This window comes from Callithrix jacchus, chromosome 1 (genome assembly GCF_049354715.1).
Source record: "Callithrix jacchus isolate 240 chromosome 1, calJac240_pri, whole genome shotgun sequence".
Taxonomy (NCBI): Eukaryota; Metazoa; Chordata; class Mammalia; order Primates; family Cebidae; genus Callithrix; species Callithrix jacchus.
This window is the reverse complement of record NC_133502.1, coordinates 194,287,665-194,307,570: the sequence shown is the minus strand read 5'-3', so window position 1 is coordinate 194,307,570 and position 19,906 is coordinate 194,287,665. Positions and strand designations below refer to the sequence as shown.

The window sequence follows — 19,906 nt, the reverse complement described above, 5'->3', positions numbered from 1 at the left end:
TCAGCGCAAACAGAACCTCTGTATCTATTAGACAGCTACTTTAGAAACTTTGGACATTGTGGACAAAATGACAATTCACACAATTGAATTAAAAAGAAAATCCCATCTGGGCATGGTGGTTCACACCTGTAATCCTAGCACTTTGGCAGGCCAATATGGTTGGATCACCTGAGGTCAAGAGTTCAAAACCAGCCTGGGCAACGTGGTAAAACCCCGTCTCTACTAAAAATAAAAAAAAATAAAAAAAATTAGCCTGGTGTGGTGGCAGGCACCTGTAATTCCAGCTACTCAGGAGGCTGAGGCAGGAGAATCCCTTGAACCTGGGTGGGCGGGGGGAGGTTGCAGTGAGCTGAGATTGCACCATTGCACTCCAGCCTAGGCAACAAGAGCAAAACTCTGTCTCAAAAAAATAATAAAGATTTTTTTTTAATCCGAGGGTAAACCTAAGATGGTGTTCTCACTTCAACTCCAGCTTGTGTGAAATCTCAGCACGGTAAGAGGGTATGCTTCATCCAGGAACCCAGATGAGACGCATTCCCTAGGGCCTTTTCTGGGCTGTTTCTTCTCAAGGAGCAGAGACATTTCAACAGGACTGTGCCCTCTGAGAAAGCTCTCTTCTCTCCTGCAGTACTAGTGATAACTTCTGGGGTCCTCGTTTTCAGTTTACTGGACTGCTCTCCACAATAGTTGAATGATCCTGGAAGATGAACCAGGATTTGTACAGATCCAGATGGGCAATAGTGGCATTTGTAATATCTGCGCCAGATGGGGATCTCCTGGAACAGAATGCTGTGGCTGCAGGTGCACAGTTGCACCATTCAGACAGATACTGAGGTCTTGTCTATTCCCCTTAGAGAACAGGTTGAGAATCCGCGAGCATTCATGTGGGCTGGACAACAGTATACATTCACACTTTCTCTGCCCAGCATCATTAGCTCTCCCTTCCCTGTCATGTTACCATCCTGGGGGCTCAGACCATCTGGACATCATAGTTGAATCATATGTACATGATGGGGATGGTCTATTGGAAGCTTTTGTGAGATCCATGCACTTTTGAGAATGGAAAATAAACTAAGAGGTTTCTTCCTCCATATTAGCTGAAATTGGGAGTTTAGTTGTCTGGAGGAGCTGAGAATCTCCTACAAAATGAAGAACATGGCCAGGCGTGGTGGCTCATGCCTGTAATCCCAGCACTTTGGGAGGCCGAGACCATCCTGGTCAACATGGTGAAATCCCGTCTCTACTAACAACAACAACAAAAAAATACAAAATGAAGAACATGTTATTATATCCTTCAATTCCCCCCAGGAAGAAAGACATAAGGTCTATAAAGGTCTATAAGTAGCATATTTACACTTGGGGATGTGGTTCCAAGCCATATGTCAGAGCCATAAATATCGCCCACTGTTTTCCAGGCCCAGAGCAGGGACGCTCTGCAGCAGGTGCAGGCAGGGTTGCGTGTGTCCTGCTGCTGAGGCCAGAGAATCCAGCAGACTCTACCATGGGAACTGAAACCTCCTGTACATGGCAAACCGCATTGGAGAATCCCAATCTAGACTCATGGGGTTTTGGAAGAAGTCCATGTCATGTGCAGTAGAGATTACTTCCTTTCAAAAAAACAGCTCTTTTTGTTTTACTGGGCCCTGGGAGATACAGGATCACACTGGACCTCAAGTGACCATGTTGCCAGAACTGCCATATCACCCTATATCACTCCCTGTGAGCTCAGGGAGGCCAGCAGTGACCTCCGGTGAGATGGGTGTGACACATCTAGGGTAGAGCAGGGTCAGGGCTTCAGGACTCAGTCACCTGCAGAAACAGCTGGTCCACACCCGTGTTCTCATTTCTCTTCCGGCAGCGCCTCTCCCTGGCTTCACACATATGTCCTATGAGTACAGATGGGGCTTGCTGAAGCAGGTTACTCCACAGCACCTGCCACCTGAAGGGGTAAGCCCAGAGCAGCACTGTACAGTCAATGTGATGAGAGCCTCATATGAATCCTACAGTCTACTCACCATATTAGAGATAAAAAAAATAAAGGACAAACAAGATTTAATAATATATTTTATTTAACCCAAAGCATGAAAAATAACATTTACACATGCACACAATCTAAAATTATTTGAGATATTTTATAGACTTTTTATAGCTAGTTACTATTATTATTTCTGGGAGATTCTTTATGTTGAGATTGTGTGGTTGATGGAGATTTGAAGGCGTCCGATTGACAAGGGTGAGCTCTGGTGGCTTCCTAGGTGCCAGCTTTGATCATCTGAAGGAGGGGTGAAAAGAATGACTGTTTGCGCAGGATGTGGAGGGTGGAGCTGGGCACTGTCCATCCTGCAGCTCCACCTGTGGGTGCATCTCTGGTCCCTGCATGGGGTGAGGCTGCTCTCCTTTCCATGGATTTCTTGCAGGAGGATCTGACTCCACCTCTCCTTCAGGACTCAGAGCACCTGGCATGTCACGATCCTGTTTCAGTTTATAATAAGAGAAGGAGATGGTGCGGTGGTTCACGCCTGTAATCCTAGCACTTTGGGAGGCCAAGGTGGATCACGAGGTCAAGAGATCGAGACCATCCTGGTCAACTTGGTGAAACCCCGTCTCTACTAAAAATACACACACACACACACAAAATTAGCTGGGCATGGTGGCACGTGCCTGTAAACCCAGCTACTCAGGAGGCTGAGGGAAGAGAATTGCCTGAATCCAGGAGGTGGAGGTTGCGGTGAGCAGAGATTGCGCCATTGCACTCCAGCCTGGGTAACAAGAGCAAAACTCCATCTCAAAAAAAAAAAAAGACAATCAGATATAATTAGACACTTGGATGTATACAACAGAAATTTAGGAAATTCGCTGGTGATTTCCAGTGTCCAGTGGCCGCCGCAGGTCTACAGTGGCTCATTTTGGTGACAGCTGGCCATCTGAGTTTGTGTTTCCTGGACGTAGACCCTGAGACAATGATTTGCATGCACAGAGGATTTGGAAAAAGTGAAGGTGGCATCACCTGCAGAAGACGGTGACCCACCTACAGTAGGGTTGTAACTGAGGCTTCAGGCACCCACACGGGGAGATCTGGAGCTGGAAGGCCCTCTGTGTCATCTTGTATTAAGGCAGGGACTTGGGATCTTGGCCTCAGGCAGTCATCACACCACAGTCTCAAAACTCGACCTAAATATTAGGAAAAAGCTTTTCTGGAACCAGTAGCAGTTTCCAGTGAGGGCACAGCTCTGAGCTCCTAGAGCCTCCCAACAGTGTGGGTGGGTGAATTCAGAAAAGCCTATCTAGGCACATGCCACAGTGTCCCCTCCTCTGTTTTTCCCATTTACAATCCCAGGCTTTCATGTTGAGCTGAGCTGAGCATTTTTGGGGACCGATGTAGGATAGTTGGAAGAAGGAGTGACCCATTCACCACCATATGGAATACTAAGGCCAAATGATGGTTGCTACATCTTCCATTCAGTTCTTATTTCCCCAAGTCACTCCTGAGGCCTGGAAACACCAGTAAATTCTGATTATAGCAGCCCTAGATCCACTCCTACACTTCCTTCTGCTGGGCCAGCCTGGAGGGCTGGACAAAAGGATGGCCTAGAGGTGTCAGCTCCAGTAGAACTTGGCCAGAACTGCTCATGGCTTTGTCCACAGTTTTTCTGGTACTGGAGGAAGAAGATAATACACGTGGGCAAGGGGTTTGCCTCTCACTTTCCCATCTGCCTGTGTCACTGTGAAACTGTCACCATTCCCAGAAAAACAGTAATAGTCAGCCTCGTCATCAGTCAGGGCCCTGCTGATGGTCAGGGTGGGTGTGTTCCCCGAGGTGAACCCAGAGAATCGCTCAGAGATTCCAGAGGGCTGCTCACTGTCTTCATATATCACTAGTACAGGGGACTGACCTGGCTTCTGCTGGTACCAATCAGTGTAATTTTCCCTCATACATCTCCAGAGCAGATGAACCTGGCTGTCTGTCCTGAGGACATGGACACGGAGGGTGGCTGTGTCCGCCCATAGGAAGCCACAGAGCCTGCCAGAGAGGACAGGAGAGGGGGCTTGAAGATAACAAACACATTTCCAGTGGTGTCACCCTAAGGCTATGCCTGGGCTGAGCTCAGGATTCAGGACAGGACCAACTCAGGGACCTGTGAGGACTGAGCATGGGACAGGTCTTTGGGGCAGCACCTGTGCATAGGATGAGGAGTAGGAGCAGGAGAGGGGTCCAGGCCCTGGTGAGACACCCAGAGCTCTGTCTCCTGAGCCCACAGCACAGCTGGTCTCTCCAGGCCTCTCTAATTTCCTCTCAGGCCCACTGGGGCAGTGCATGTTTCATGTTTGTGCAAATTCACTTCTCTGGGACTCCTCATGGTGGGATGTCACTCAGGTCAGCTCTGGGGGCAGCACAAGAAACGAAGAATCAAGGGGCGAGTTCTCAACTTCCTCATCTGCTTCTCTAGTAAGAAAATCAGCCTTGGCGTCCAAGACCTGTGATCACAGTCACCTTCCTAGGGATTAACAACATGTCCCAAACCTGTCCCAAAACTCTGTGTCCTGTGGTCTGTCCTAGGTCACATTGAGCAGAATGGTGAACCTTCCAGGAGCCTGGCCATGGAGCTGAGCCGAGCCCTGTTGAGAGATCACTGATGACACCTGGCTCAACAGCAAGTGCACCAAAGATGCATCATCTTCCTCCTCCTTCATCTCCACTCAGGATACTGCAGAGTCACTTGGCCCCACTGTGGTAATTTTATCTACATTAAATACTGCGTCCCTAGGACACTTGCTAATCACTGCATTTGGAACAGTTTTGTCATTTGAGCAACCACACACATTTTGGATGCATCACGACCTCTAGTCTCATTTCCCATGCTGCGCTGCTCCTTCTATGGTATCCCCCAGCTGCTCCTTCTATGGTATCCCCCAGCCCCACAGTAGGACAGCAGTTGCCATCCTCAGCTCTGTATTTATTTAATGTTAGTAATGGTATTTTTTATTGTATTTTACGTTCAGGAATACATGTGCACATATTGTAGGATTGTCATAGGTACACACATGCCATGGTGGTTTGCTGTCTCCATCCCCCTGTCACCTACATCAGGCATTTCTCTCAATGTTATCCCTCCCCAACCTCCACACTCCCACTATCCCTCCCCAGTCCCCCAACCCCCAAGAGACCCCAGTTTGCGACACTCCCCTCCCTGTGCCCATGTGTTCTCATTATTCAACACCGGCCTATCAGTGAGAACTGATGTTTGGTTTTCTGTTCTGTGTCAGTTTGATGAGAATGATCATTTCCAGATTCATCCATGTCCCTACAAAGGACATGAACTGATATTTTATGGCTGCATAGTATTCTATGGTGTATATGTGCCACATTTTCTTTGTCCAGTCTATCATCGATGGGCATTTGGGTTGGTTCTAAGTCTTTACTATTGTAAACATTGCGGTAATGAACATACATGTGCATATGTCTGTATAATAGAACGATTTATAACCCTTTGGGTATATACCCAGTAATGGGATTGCTGGGTCAAATGGAATTTTTATTTCTAGATCCTTCAGGAATCACCACACTATCTTCCACAATGGTTGAACTAATTTACACTCCCAAAAGCAGTGTAAAAGTGTTCATATTTCTCCACATCCTCTCCAGCATCTGTTGTCTCCAGATTTTATAATGATCATCATTCTAACGGGTGTGAAATGGTATCTCAATGTGGCTTTGATTTCCATTTCTCTAATGACCAGTGATGATGAGCATCTCTTCATATGTTTGTTGGCCTCATAAATGTCTTCTTTTGAAAGGTGTCTGTCCATATTTTTCACCCACTTTTGAATGGGTTTGTTTTTTTTCTTGTAAATCTGCTTTAGTTCTTCGTAGATTCTGGATACTAGTCCTTTGTCAGATGGGTAGATTACAACAATTTTTTTCCATTCTGTTGGTTGCCCGTTCACTCTCATGATTGTTTCTTTTGCTGCACAGAAACTCTTAGGTTCAATTAGATCCCATTTCTCTATTTTGGCTTTTGTTGCCATTGTTTTTGGTGTTTTAGTCATGAAGACCTTACCTATGCCTATGTCCTAATGGTATTGCCTGGGTTTTCTTCTAGGGTTTTTGTATTGTTGGGTCTTACCATTAAATCTTTAGTCCATCTGGAGTTAATTTTAGTGTAAGTTGTAAGGACAGGGTCCAGTTTCAGCTTTCTGCACATGGCTACCCAGTTTTCCCAACACCATTTATTAAACAGGGAATCCTTTCCCCATTGCTTGTTTTTGTCAGGTTTGTCAAAGATCAGATGGTTGCAGATGTGTAGCATTACTTCTGAGGCCTCTGTTTTGTTTCATTGGTCTATATCTGTGTTTTGGTACCAGTAACATGCTGTTTTGAATACTGTAGCCTTGTAGTATAGTTTGAAGTCAGGTAGCACATGCATCCAGCTTTGTTTCTTTTGCTTAGGATTGTCTTGGCTATGCTGGCTCTCTTTTGGTTCCATATGAAGTTTAAAGTGTTTATTCCAATTCTGTGAAGAAGGTCAGTGGAAGCTTGATGGGGATAGTGTTGAATCTATAAATTACTTTGGTCAGTATGGCCATTTTCACAATATTGATTCTTTCTAACCATGAACATGGAATGTTTTTCCATCTGTTTATGTCCTCTCTTATTTCCTTGAGCAGTGGTTTGTAGTTCTCCTTGAAGAGGTCCTTTACATCCTTCATTAGTTGTATTCCTAGGTATTTTATTCCCTTTGTAGCCATTGTGAATGGGAGTTCCCTCATGACTTGGATGTCAGTTTACCTGTTATTGGTGCACAGGGATCCTTGTGATTTCTGCACATTGATTTTGTATCCTGAGACTTTGCCAAAGTTGCTTATCATCTTAAGGAGATTTTGGGCTGAGATGATGGGGTCTTTAAATATACAATCATATCATCTGCAAATGGAGACAATTTGACTTCCTTTTTTCCTAATTGAATACCCTTTGTTTCTTTTTCTTGCCTGATTGCTCTGGCTAGAACTTCTAATACTACATTGAACAGGAATGATGAGAGACAGCATCCTTGTCTAGTGCAAGTTTTCAAAGAATGCTTTCGGTTTTTGGCCGTTCAGTATGACATTGGCTGTGGGTTTGTGGTAAATAGCTTTTATTATGTTTGGAAATGTTCCATCAATACCTAGTTTATTGAGAGTTTTTAGCATAAAGGGCTGTTGAATTTTGTCAAAGATCTTCTCTGCATCTATTGAGATGATCACATGGCTTTTCTCTTTGGTTCTGTTTATGTGATGGATTACATTTATAGATTTGCATACGTTGAACCAGACTTGCATCCCCAGGATGAAGCCTACTTGATTGTGATGGATAATCTTTTGAATGTGCTATTGCATTCAGTTTGCCAGTATTTGGTTGAAGATTTTTGCATCAAATTCTGGGTTGAAAATTCTATTCTTTAAGGATGTTGAATATTGGCCCCCATGCTCTTCTGGCTTATAGGCTTTCTGCCAAGAGATCCACTGTGAGTCCAATGGGCTTCCCTTTGTGGGTGACCCGACCTTTCTCTCTGACTGCCCTTAGCATTTTTTTTTTTTCATTTCAATCCTGGTGAATCTGATGATTATGTACCTTGGGATTGCGCTTCTTGAGGAATATTTTTGTCATGTTCTCTATATTTCCTGGACTTGAATGTTGGCCTGCCTTGCTAGGTTGGGAAGTTCTGGATAATATCCTGAAGAGTGCTTTCCAGCTTGGATTCATTCTCCCTGTCACATTCAGGTACACTGATCAAGCATAGATTAGGTCTTTTCACATAATCCCACATTTCTTGGAGGCTTTGTTCACTTCTTTTCACTCTTTTTCTCTAATCTTGCCTTCTTGTTTTATTTTATTGAGTTAATCTTCAATCTCTGATATCCTTTCTTCTGCTTGATCGGTTTGGCTATTGAAACTTGTGTATGCTTCATGAAGTTCTCGTGCTGTGTTTCTCAGCTGCATCAAGTCATTTATGTTCTTCTCTAAGCTGGTTATTCATTTCATCTAACCTTTTTCAAAGGTTTTTAGTTTCTTTGCATTGGGTTAGAACACGTTCCTTTAGCTCAGAGAAGTTTGTTATTACCCACCTTCTGCAGCCTGTTTCTGTCAATTCATCAAACTCATTCTCCATCCTGTTTTGTTTGCTTGGTGATGAGAAGTTTTCATCTCTTGGAGCAGGAGAGGCACTCTGGTCTTTCATGATTTAATTCTTTTTGCGCTGGTTTCTTCCCATCTTAGTGGGTTTATCTACATTTGATCTTTGAATTGGTGATTTTAAATGGCATCTCTGAGTGGACATCCTTTCTGTTGATGTTGAAACTATTTCTTTTTGTTTTGTAGTTTTCTTTCTAACAGTCAGGTCCCTCTGCTGTAGGACTGCTGAAAGTCCACTCTAGATGTTGCTTGCCTGGGAATCACCGGTGGGGGTTGCAGATCAGCAAGTGTTGCTGCCTGATCTTTCCTCTGGTAGCTTCATCCCGGAAGGGTACCCACCAGGTGACAGCCAGAGCTGTACTGTATGAGGAGTCTTTTTGGTTATACAGGTTTTAGGGAGCTGCTTGAGCAGGCAGTCCGTTCCTGGTCTGCCTGAAGAGGCACTGCTGGGCTGTCACGGACTCAGTCCAGCTGCTGTGTAAGCTTCCTCTGGCTTTTGTTTACATTTACACAAGCAGGTTTAGACCTGCCTCAACAATGGCGGACGCCCTTCCCCTCACCGAGCTCGATCATCCTGATGTGCTGGCTGCAAAACTCTTAATTGAGAGGGCTCAGTTTGCTGGTCTCTGGGGGGTGGGACCCGCCTAGCTATATCACCTGTCTCCCTGCTTTGAGCTCCCACTCTTTCTGGGGAGCAGGTAGCTCCGTCCTGCAGGCTCTATCAGTGCTAGTCAAAACATTCACCCAGCTCTGTGCCAGCAACATGTGGCATCTGCAGAGCTGCCACTCAGATCTGTACTGGTAACATGGTGCTTTTCAGCCTGGCAGGGATCTCCTGGTCTGTGGGTTGCAGAGGGCATGGGAGAAGTGCAGTATCTCAACTGGAGTGGGGGGTAGGGAAGAAGTCCCCGATCCTCCAGTCAGTTGCACTTCCTTGGTGAGGCAGCATCCCGCCCTGCCATGGTTTGCCCTCCTTGGGCTATACCCATTGTCCAACCATTTCCATCGAAATGAACCTGATACCTCAATTGGAGATGTGGAGATCACTCACCTTCTCCCTCTCTCTCACTGGGACTGCACTCCAGAGCTGTTCCTGTTCAGCCACCTTGGTGGAATCAGCTCCTCCTTTATTTCTTCACTTTTTCTCATCAATGTTTTATGCAAACTTGCAAAAAGCACCAGATAATCACACTGGACTGAGAATGTAACTTTAGGTCCCATTGTGTCTCCGAGGATCCCAGGGTCATGGTCTCTGCACAGGACATGAGCTCCAGAGGGTGGGTGGTCAGGAGTTCCTCCAGCCATGCAGATCCTGTCATTGATCAAAGGACAGCCCCACTGGGGCCACATCTGCATATTCTCATTGTTCAGCTGGAGCCTCTGGAGTTCCTCAAGGCACAGGCACACGGTCAGGTGGTCTACAGTTTCAGAGACGTTGCGGGACAGTTTTTACAGGCTGGAATTCCTTAAATTCAGTGAGGTTGTTTCTGTGTGTGTAAATTCTACTGGAAAGTGACTCACATTGGTGACTCTTTCCTTTGTATTTTTTATGTCTCCACTTTACACACTTGTTCAATCCTGTACCCTCATGAACAAGTAAAACAGAATAGTGTTGTAAGAGTTGCTTTTGTATCCTTGCCTATGTGGTCTAGCATGTGTGCAACTTTATTGCCACTTTGGATTGATTTAATTGTCTGCATGATTAGCGTAGATTTTCTGGTTACCTTGCAGGAAATATTGGCAGGATGAAGATATTGCACATTTTTCCTGCTGGGTTTAGAATTATTTTGCATTTCATTCTCTACCTTTGTCTTTTATTGTTGAATTCAGGAAAGTTACTTGAAAATTGCTTGTATTTTCTGTTTACTTTTACACTTTCATCGTTGAGACCTAGTGGCCATTTGTCTAGGGTAACATTTTTCCAGTACTGAGGCACAGCTGGGGACTCCACTTCATGCCCTGTAACTCAGGTCTTTTCTCTGTGACTGTAGTGTGTGTGAGTGTGCATGTGTGAGTGTATGAGTGTGTGTGTGAGTGTGAGTGTATGAGTGTGAGTGTGTGTGCACGTGCTCGCTCTCTGGAGTGTTCCCTCAAGTGTCTTGGGTTGTTCTTTTCTCTTTCACGAGTTTCTTCACACAGAAGTGCTAATCAGTGCATGAATATGTGCAGACTTCAGTTTGTGAAACTCTCTCCTTTTTGATACTCTCCCCATTAGACTTTCTTTTTTTAATATGTTGAGTCCCTGGAATCCTACTCTGAGGTGTAGGAGTCCATGCAGTAGGATGTCAGGATATACTCTCAGGAGAGAAGTGTGGGACGTGTGACTGGGAATGTGTTACCACTGACCGCTCAACTAGGAGGCATTTCAAGGTCACCATAAACTAAAGCATGTCTTTGAGATTAAGGCCTCAGGCAGTCATTGTTCTTGAACCACATTCTGAAGGAGGCACACTTTTGCAGGAAGCCATTCTTTGTACTCAATGGCATTTTTCAGTGGGAAATTGCTGTGGGAAGTCAGGGATGCTACAGTGCTCACTGGGAAAGACCATCCTGTTCAGAACATCAGGATGCACGGAGCTGGGGCGTGAGGGTCTCAGTTAAACATGAGTCGTTCAGAGAAATAATCCAAAGTATTTGGGCCACAGAGGACAGGCATTGCATTAGATCCAGTCACCACACCGAAGGAAAACCAGAGACCATGAACACACCATGGCTGTCTCTCTCCCTCTTACTGTCCTTCCACTGAGCGCATCTTGACATCTTGAGCCAAGACACACTCAGTTCAGACTACAGCAGAACAGCATGGTCCTTCCAGCCTCAAAATCTATCCAGACCCACCATCTGCAGAGCCTGCCTGGAGGGCTGGAGGGAAGGGAAGCCTGAAGGTCTCAGATCCAGGTGAACTGGACCAGCCCTGCTTATACCTTTGTTCACAGTCCTGTTGGGGCTGGAGAGAGAGGGTGACACAGAGAGTGAAGGTGTTTCTGTCTCACTTCCCCATCTGTCTGTATCACTGTGGGATAAGTACCACTGCTGTCTACTGATTGGCAGTAATAGTCAGCCTCATCCTCTGCCTGGGCCCCATTGATGGTCAAGGTGGCAGTTGTCCCCGAGCTGGAGCCAGAGAATCGTTCAGGGATCCCTGAGGGTCTCTCGCTGTCTTTATATATCACCAGCACAGGTATCTGCCCTGGCTTCTGCTGGTACCAATAAGCATAGCTTTCTGGCAATGCATCTCCAGAGCAAGTGATCCTGGCCGTCTGTCCTGGTGACACTGACACGGAGGGTGGCTGTGTCAGCTCATAGGAGGCCTCAGAGCCTGCAAAGAAGAACAGAATAGGGAGCTTGAAGACAAAGGAACCATTCCCAGGAGTCCCACCCAGAGACTGTGTCTATGCTTTGCTCAGGATTCAGGGCAGGCTCAACTTAGGATCTGTGGGGACTGAGCCTGGGGTCAGCACCTGTGCAGAGAGTGAGGAGAGGGAGCAGGAGAGAAGTCCAGGCCATCATGAGACACCCAGAGCTCTTCCTCCTGGGCCCACAGCACAGCTGGGCTCCCCAGGCCTCTCTTAATCCTTCTCAGGCTTTTGGGGGCAGTCAGTGTTTGGTGTTTATGTAAATTTACATCCTCTGGGACTCCTCCTGGAGAGATGTCACTCAAACCACCTGTGGGGGCAGCACAAGCGACAGGAGAAAGAGGAAGCAGGATCTGTCATTAGAAAATCAGCCTCAGCCTTCAAGCCCGGTGATCACAGTCACCTTCCTGGGAACTGACCTCATGCTATGGTCCCAAGCCTTGCTGACCTGAGGTCTGTCCTGAGCCAGGCTCGGCAGAGCTGTGGACCTTCCAGGAGGTTGGCCATGGGGCTGACCTGGGCCCTGCTGTGAAACCATAATGACGCCTGACTCAGCAGCAGGTGCACAAGAGACCCATCGTCTTCCTCCTCCTGGTCCCTCTCAGACTCAGTCCCCTCTTATTCATTTCATCTAAATGCTGTGCTGTGTCACTAGAACACTTGCTAATTATTTCAGTAGAAATAGTTGGGTCCTTTAATCAAGCACACACTCCTGTGGAGTCAACAGGGCCTCTGGTCTCATTTCATCCATGGTGCTGCTCCTTCTGTACCAACCCCCATTGCCACAAGAGTTAGCAATGACCGGGCATAGTGGCTCACACCTGTAATCCAAGCACTTTGGAGGCCAAGTTGGGTGGATCACGTGAAGTTGGGAGTTCAAGACCAGCCTGACCAACATGGTGAAACCCCGTCTTAAAAAAAGAAAAGAAAAGAAAAGAAGTTAGCAATTGGCCCCCTCAGCTTGTCTGTTACCTATTTATGTTTTTCTCATCAATGTTTTATGTAAACTTGCAAAGAGCAGCAGACTCAACTGAGAATCTAACTTTAGGCCCCATGGCCTCTATAAGGGTCCCAGGGACGTGGTCTTTGAACAGCAAGTGAGCTCCACAGGGCAGGTGGTCCCTGTTTACTCCAGCCAAGTCCTTTGGTATTGTCATGTCACAGAGCATGGACAACTTTAAGGTCAGAGGGTGGCACGGGAGCCACCCTCTGAGTCAGAGTCTGCCTGGAGCTGGAAGGAGAGGCAGAGGGATCAGGGGTCTAGTGTATCTGGGAGTGTCCAGGACAGAGGGCTCAGCTCGCCAGGACACTGCTGGACAGGGAGGAACAAGGCCGTGAGAGTGGCAAGAGGCTCAGGCAGCCATCCTGGGTGAAGGACTCAGGCCCTGGGGGCCCCATCCCCTCACACTGTGCCCGCTCTCAGAGCACATTGACCTTGGCACGTCTCCCAGGGTATCCCCTTCCTGAGGAGGCTGCCCAGGCTGACACCTGGGCCCAGGATCCTCTAGCTGCATTTCCCAGGTGAGGCCTTTACAGTGGCGGGCTTCTCTCAGTGTCCTGGGGTGACACTATATGAGCCTGAGCCTGACCCTCAGAATGTGGCCACTGCAGCCTGAGAAGATAGGATGAACTGTCTTCACTTTCAGTCTGAAGACTGATTCTTGGACACCTGTTGATCCCTAGGCTGGGCTTCCTCTTTGCCCCACCTGGGCAGCCCCAGCCTGGCTCCTCACTGCTCCTGGCTGCAGCTCTGCTGCCCCCAGCTGGTGGAGGAGACTCGGCCCTCCCGGGGCCTTTTTCTTCCAGGTGACCCCACAGCTCCTGTCACCTCTGAAGTTGAGGACCAGAGAGTCCAGCCCCATTCTTTGCCAGTGTGACCCAATCCACCCTGCTCAGCCCAGCACAGAGAGTTCACACACAGTTCAGGGAGGTGGGGCAGGTGCATTTGCTGTCAAAGTGTCTCAGGGTTGAGATGCCCTCCTCTAGTGGTTTTGTTCTATCAGGACTATTGAGAGAGGGCTTCTGCAAAGCTTCCAAAGTCCAGAGAGATGTGCATACCGTCCTCCAGGGACCCAGACTTCCTGTGCACTTAGGAAGAAGATGGGTACACCTCACACATAATAGCAGCAACTGTGATCCACACGGTCACCTGATGCCTCCTGCACTGCAGCTTAGCTGTGAGCTAACAACACCATTGTCAGCACCATCAATTTCCAGTTTATGTTTATTTCATTCCACACTTCTCAGAGTTTCTGCCAGGAGGACTTCTGCACTAGACTAGTCTGTTTTCCTGATGAAACTGAGGCTCTCCTGCTTATTCTCAGCTGGGGGCCACTGCTCCCACCATACAGAAAACAAGCTCTCTTTGAGCCTCTTTCTTGGGCTCCCTGCAGAGGAAAGACAAGTTCCATGTCTGAAGGCCATTGAATGACATCCTCTCATTGGGGTTTAATTAATAAATACAACATTGATCTCTTTTCTATTTTTAAATGTTGAATGAAGAAAAAAGCTTCTTCAGTTCAGTATAAGCCTCCTCACTACAGCAGCGAACACTGTGGCTGAGAGACTAAGTGGCTCAGGAGAACAGAAAGCAGCGGGGGCAAGTCCAGGAACCGATCCAAGTATCCTGAGTGCTGAACCTGGGGCCTTTGGAGCAGAACTTAACCAAGGTGGGGAGGGAGGGGGTGTGAGGACCAGGCAGGCAGCAAGGATGTGTCCCATGGACACACTGACATCCCCGGTCATGGGCTAGCCATGCTGAGGAGCCTGCCTCAGGCTGCAGTAGGTGCCGGCTGTACCCCAGGTTAGAGCTGGAGAATGTGTGGGTATTGGGGGCTGCTTTGGATGCAGGATCTGGCCTGGCTCCTGCTGGCTCTCTGCACTGTTGCCTGCTCTGCTTTCTCCCGGGCGGATGGGGGATAGGCGTCTCATGGCCATCTCTGCTGGTTGTAGCTGAGTCTTTAGGAAATCACAGAAACTGAAGGTCGAGGACACTTTGGGCTCATTCTCAGGGCGCCATATCCTGAAGCATCACCTGAGCTAGCTCAGGGTCAGGAATAGGCTTATAGTCCTGTGGGGACTTAGCCTGGGGGCAGCATCTGTGCAGAGAGTGAGGACAGGAAGCAGGCCATGGTGACAAGGGCCTAGGCCGTGGTGAGATATCCCAGACCTTTGTCTTTGGCACCCACAGCTCAGCCTGGTTTCCTCAGGCCTTCTCCATACTCTTAAAAGTCCCAATGAAAATGCAGCCTCCATCGCACTGGACTGGAGAGAACTTGGCAGGCTTCAGTGTGGGCTTCATGTGTTTGGTTCATATGGAATTATTCTTCTCCTCATACCTCATATGGGAGTGATCATCAGTGCTTATTTGAACAATCTTAAAGATATGACAGGAATCCCATACCCACGGTTGTCTGTGAAGCTCACAGGGGTGAAAGGTGTCTCTGTGCTTTCAGGACCCTGGCCATTGTCGTGTCTGAGTCCCCCTTCTGCTGCTCTGTCAGGACCAGACAGGGGCGTACATGTGGCCCACCCTGGACAAGGTTGCATGTAAGCATGACAATATTCGATGACACTTACTCAGCACTGACTACAGCCCATGCCATGCCATGCCTGCTTGTGGGCCTTGCCCACATGAGCTCGTTTAACCCAGAAGCACGTCTTAGGGAGGTGGTGAGGAAATTAAACAAATTGTGAGTTTGGGATATTTGACACTGGCAGCACTCCCTGGTAACACCAGCATGCACATGTATGCACATGTGCACACACCCACACACAGGTATACACAGCACATTCCCACAGAGGTGTACCTATTCACACACCTGCACACTCACAGAGGGGAGCACACCTGGGCACACTCCCACACATGGTTGGGTACCTTACACACCTGGGCACAATCCTACACACGGGCACACACATTTGCATACCTGCACACACTCATGGGCACACCTGTGCACACTCCCACACACAGGCACCCACATTTACATGCCTGTGCACATTCCTGCACATGAGCACACACATTTACACACCTGCACACATTCCTGAACATGAGCACAACCCTGGGCACACTCACACATGGGTACACACCTGGGCACACTCCTATACGTGGGCAACCTTGCACACTGCACTGTTTTGTATACAGGAGAAAGGGAGCCCATCTTCCAGCCTGCAGTCCTGTTCTGTGGGCCTGCAGTTGCAGGGACTTGACCCATCCGGAGAGACATCAGAGCTACTCTGTCTCATCTACACTCTGTGATGCACGTTACTCCCCCACTTGCCTTCCCACAGCTGGCCTTGCTTATGACATCCTGGTGCTGGGAGGAGATGTTCCGTTTTGCAGAGTCAGGACAATCTGCTCAAGATTTACAATCAGTTTGTGACCTGTGGCCATTTACAGTGGGCAGCACAGAAGCCTGGATGGGCAGGAACAGATGGATGGACATTAGGGCTGGGCTGGTGCCACTGAAAGGAAGAGACCCCGGGGTCAGGAAGCAGGGGAACCTCCTACTGTTTACTCTGGGTCAGTCCATTGAGCACAATCGGGAGTGAAATGGGCTCTTAGGATGCAAAGGCTACAGCAGCCCTGACCTGGGCTCAGGGGAACCGGGAACTATGGCTGGAGGAGAGAAGCAGATAAACTCTCTGCTTATCTGAGGCCCTGGTCGTACAGGGACGGCCAAAAACTCTAGGGCCAGAAAAACGTAAACACCCTTAGATGAGCTCAGCTGGGTCTTCCCATCCCCTGACTCTCGCCCCCTCCTGCATGACATTTCAAACCTTGATTCTGCAAACTCCTCCCTTAGCTCTAGTGGACTTAAAATAGTTTTAAAACAGGACCTTTTTCTGGCAACTTGCCTTGGCCTCTTTATAGTTTAACATCTCAAGCTCTTTTCCTTATCCCATTGTTAAATTCTGCTCTAGAATTTTCATGGATTATAAAAACATTCAATATATTTAAAACTTAAACTGTTTATTCATTTGTTATTCTCACAACTTCCTTGTTCTCTTCTGTTTTGGCTTCAGTCAAATGCTGGTATGAGGACCCTTCTCTCTGAGTCTGCCCTGGATATTCCGGCTTTGATACAAACTTCCTTTCCCACTTGCCCCTCCCTCTTTCTCAGACTTTGCCTTAGGAGGAGTCTATTCCTGACATATGAAAGCTCTCTTAAAACTCAGAGCAAGCCATGCAGATCAATGTTCTGTGATTGTGACACAGGGCTGTGTTTGGCAAACCCATGATCCAATCAAATAGATGAAGTGCGTATGTTCTTATCCAGTGACAGACCTTGCACCAGCTGAGGAAGCATCTTCATAGCAGAAAGGGAGCCCGAGAGCCCAGGGCAGGTTTTGGTCTCAGTTCCCCATGAACCTGGACCACTGTGGAAAGTGCTACTGCTTGTATATGAATATGAGCTACAGTAATAATCAGCCTCGTCGTCTGCCTGGAGCCCAGAGATGGTCAGGGAGGCCGTGTTGCCAGACTTGGAGCCAGAGAAGCGATTAGAGACCCCTGAGGGCCGATTGCTGACCTCATAAATCATGAGTTTGGGGGCTGAGCCTGGGTGCTGCTGGTACCAGGAGACAGCATTATAACCTCCAACATCACTGCTGGTTCCAGTGCAGGAGATGGTGACCGACTGTCCAGGAGTCCCGGACACTGAGTGAGGCTGAGTCAGGGCAGACTGAGCCCAGGACCCTGGAAAGAGGGAGAAACACACCAGTGAGCCAGTGCTGGGCCCATGTGAGCCTGAGGAGCAAGAGACCAATGATTAGCCCAGAGGTCCCTGAGTCCCCTTCCCTGGAGGTGTCACCTGTGCCCTGAGTGAGGAGGATGAGGAGGAGCAGAGTCCAGACCATGGTGAAGACTTCCTGAGAGCGCTGCCTCCTGAGACCCCAGAACTGGGCCTGACCCCAGCCTGTCTCATCTCTTTTGCCTCAGAGGGGGGCGGGGCCTCCATGCAAATCTGGGTTGTGAGCTCCATGCCTAACCCCACCCTCACCTGGGTCTGGGCTCAAAGATTTGTTTCCCTTGACAGTGCAGCTCAGCTGAAAAGATGAAAGTCTTCGTTTGTCTATTCTGATGGCAAGTACTTAATTTTTTTGTACCCGATTTGCTCAGGAGAGAAAGATCTGCTGAAGCCCCTCACCTGAGTGACTTCCTGGCCCTCCGTGTCTCTGCTGTGTGGTGTCTGTGTCTCTGTGACTCCCAGGCCTGGGCACACCCTGCAGTGCCCTCTGCTGGGCACCCATCTCCAGGCTGTCTCTACTGTCAGGAAATGGGGCTGCCCACCCCATGGAACTCTCTGCTGGGTGTCATTGGTCTCTGGTCTCCCCAGTGCAGCCTCATCCATCCCCCACCCCCACCCCCACCCCCACGCTTTGTGCTGAAGCGACTGCAGCACCGAATCCCTGGAGCATGTCAGCCACCCCAGGAAATGCACCACATCCACACCGGGAAATGTGGGAGGGACCCTGTGGAGGGAACAGGGAGCATCGACTAGGGCCACAGTCCTGAGCCGGAATCTGCTGCTCCCAATCCTGCCCTTCCCACTCACGAGCAAGCGACTTGTCCTTCCCAGCCTCTGGTTCTCAGCCTGAGAAACGGGGACCACAGAGTCCACTCTGCACACAGGTGATCCGTGGGGGTATGACCCAGCAGGATAAAGGGAGTTTGCTAATAGGACTTTCTGTGTGCACCAGAGTGATATGTATTGTGAATGGTTGATTTATTGAAAGACTTATTTCCATTTCGCTGTGATTTACGTGTCAGGTCGCAGAGATGCGTGTTTCCTGCCTTCTTGCTTTCCCCCATCTCAGCACATCCTCAGGGCAAACTAAAGCGGACCTCTCTCTCAGCCCTGCAGCACTGAAGACACACATATTAATAAATGCATTTTTGTTTGTTTTTCTCAAAATACTTTTAATCTGTTTTCATCTTTCCCCATTACCTATGACAAAATTCTTTTAATGTTTCATATTAAAAGAAATATTAATGGATTCAGGTTCCATTTAAATATCGTAACATACACGATCCTGTTTTCCCGCCTAGATTCTTCTCCGAAACCATGGCAAGTGCACGGAGCAGCTATCTGAGCACCAGGAAAGGAAATCGTCATACGCAGCAGTTTGGGATGGCCCCAGCAGATGAACTTCAACAGACCCAGTGTGAGACTCCTGGATTTCCTCAGTGTCCCCTGGCTGGGATTCCAGACAGCCCCAAACCTGAAGGGGAACAAACCTGAGAACAAAAAAGTCCAAAAAGCCCTCTTGTTCAGGATTGAACATAGAAAAGAAAACTTATTTGGTTCAAAGTGAGGGCTCAGTCCCCTGCACAAGCAGGTGGTTCACCCCATGTTCTGGTCTCTCTTACACCAGCGTCTCTCCCTGGGTTCACACTGATGTGCTATGGGTGGACATGGGGCTTCCTGCCCCATGTCCAGGTCACTCCACAGCCCCTGTACCCTGAAGGCGGGGGAAACCAGCACTGTTCAGTCCCAATATGATGTGAGCCTCATGGGAATCCCACTGTCTGGTCACTGCATTAGAAATACAAAGAGAAGAAGCAAATGAGTTTCAATAATATATTTTACTAACCTAGCATATCAGAAATATCATCACTTTCATATGTAATCTAAGTACAATAATTGATGAGAAATTTTCTATACTCTGCACGGCTATTACTGTTATTTGAAAAATGTGATGTGAATGGCCTTCCTCTTTACAAGGATGAGCTGTGGTGGCTTTTTAAGTGTCCAAATTGATAGGCTGAAGGAGGGGTGAAAAGAATAATTTATTTGCACAGGATGTGGACTGTGGAGATGGGCAATGTCCACGTCCCTCAGATCTCAGAGCACCTGGCATCCCCACACCTCCAGGCTCCTGCTTCAGGAGGGCCCAGAGTGACAGACTTTTCCCACAATGCAGATGCAGGCTCATCCCTCATTCCAGGAGCCTTTAGCCATTTGGCCGAAGGCACCCCCAGGTACCACAGGGCAGCCCAGGGCAGGCCCTACCAGGCCAGACCTCACCAGTGATCCCATCTGGGCCACATCTGCATATTGTCCTTGTCCAGCTGGAGCCTCTGGAGTTTCTCAAAGCACAGGCACATGGTGAGGTGGCCTGTAGTCTCAGAGACTTTCTGGGTGCAGTGTTTTCAGGCTGGAATTATTTAAATTCAGTGAGGCTGTTTCTGTGTGTGGGAATTCCAGTGAAAAATGACTATCATTGGTGAATCTTTCTTCTTTTTCAGCTCCTGCTCCATATGCAGCAATACCGGACCTTCCAGGGCTAGCTGGTGAGGCAGTGCCAGCCTCAGGGGAAGAGCCCCCTTCAGGGACAGAACTGGAGGTAGAGGCAGCTCTAGAGCCCTCCTGCCCCTGCC

General features: G+C 48.2%; 1 long non-coding RNA gene across 1 annotated transcript in view; it reads left to right on the top strand.

The window, feature by feature from the left end:
- Nucleotides 1-19,575, top strand: part of LOC118144111 (uncharacterized) — a 36,536-nt gene extending 16,961 nt beyond the window's left edge. Inside the window, exons 4-5 of the long non-coding RNA XR_008476725.2 lie at nt 4,559-4,732; nt 18,575-19,575. This is a non-coding gene — a long non-coding RNA (uncharacterized LOC118144111). The remainder of the gene's footprint in view (nt 1-4,558; nt 4,733-18,574) is intronic.
- The last annotated feature ends 331 nt before the right edge of the window (nt 19,576-19,906 follow it).